The 1,054-nt window shown below is 34.0% G+C and overlaps 1 protein-coding gene across 1 annotated transcript in view; it reads left to right on the top strand.

The window, feature by feature from the left end:
* The window catches only part of PYGL (glycogen phosphorylase L), a 47,326-nt gene that overhangs the window by 45,921 nt on the left and 351 nt on the right, over positions 1-1,054 (top strand). The gene's annotated exons all lie outside the window — the stretch shown is intronic.

The raw sequence follows: 1,054 nt of genomic DNA on the forward strand, positions 1-1,054 counted from the left end.
ACAATGGGTCTCTTCTGTTAAAATGATGGCCCCCATCCAAAGGATGCTCATCTAGAAGCCAAGTATTTGGGTCAGTCTTTCTTGTTCATTAGTGCCAATTGCAGTTTTTACTCTTAACAATAATTGTATTGTTGAGGCTTAATGACGAGAATTCCCATCCATGTGAGTTTGTTTTCTAAGCCTCAACAATACAAAGAAAGTGAAAAGATGAGGCTTTTATTCTTTTATTTTAGTAAGTTTCCAGAGTCTGACCAAACTAATTTCAGACTCTTTTCTGCAGTACCTTAAGGACTTATGGTAGTTTTAGATTTTTTAATGCTTATAACGTATTGCTATTGGTTTTAAATAAGGTTCTGGTCATTTACAATGAACTCTTAGCGTTCTTTACAAAATCATGAGGTTATTAAATAATTACTTTCTTATATTCTTATTTGTATAAAAAGTATGAGGTTTGGATGTTGCATATTTTATTAAGGATAAAAACCTTAATTAATCATGTTTTGAAACCCCAACGGGATTCAGTATAAACGTACTGGGACATTTACCTTCAGGAAAAAAAACGAGAAAAGTAGGTCAATAAAGTCTCTCAGTGGATCGTTAGCATTCTAGCGTAGTGTTTTCCAAACTTTGTGAGCCACAGGCTAAATCTCTTGGCTTGGTTTCTAGCAGATAGTGAATATTAGTGTCCCTTCCTTTCATCTGTAGTTTAAAGGAAGGTATCTTCATTTGAAACAAAGCATAGGAAATATGATTTCCATGCCAAAACATCGTAACTATAGCAAAAATTATCAATTAGGTAATTTATATCCTGGTTTCCCTGAAAATGAAAAATACATATTTTTCATTCTTAAGAGAATATATACTCTAAATAGGAGAAAAGCTCAGTCTTCTCTATTTAGCTATGAGCTGTGAAACGTGTGTATTTATAATTCACTACAATGTACTCCTATTCTTTTTCTCCATGAAATGCCTTTCCTTATGCTTTGCCTGATGTTTGTCCTAAAGCCAGATGGGCAGTCAGGCCCTGGGCCCTATATATCTGTGTTGTTTACAG

This window comes from Plecotus auritus (genome assembly GCF_963455305.1).
Source record: "Plecotus auritus genome assembly, chromosome: 1".
Lineage (NCBI taxonomy): Eukaryota > Metazoa > Chordata > Mammalia > Chiroptera > Vespertilionidae > Plecotus > Plecotus auritus.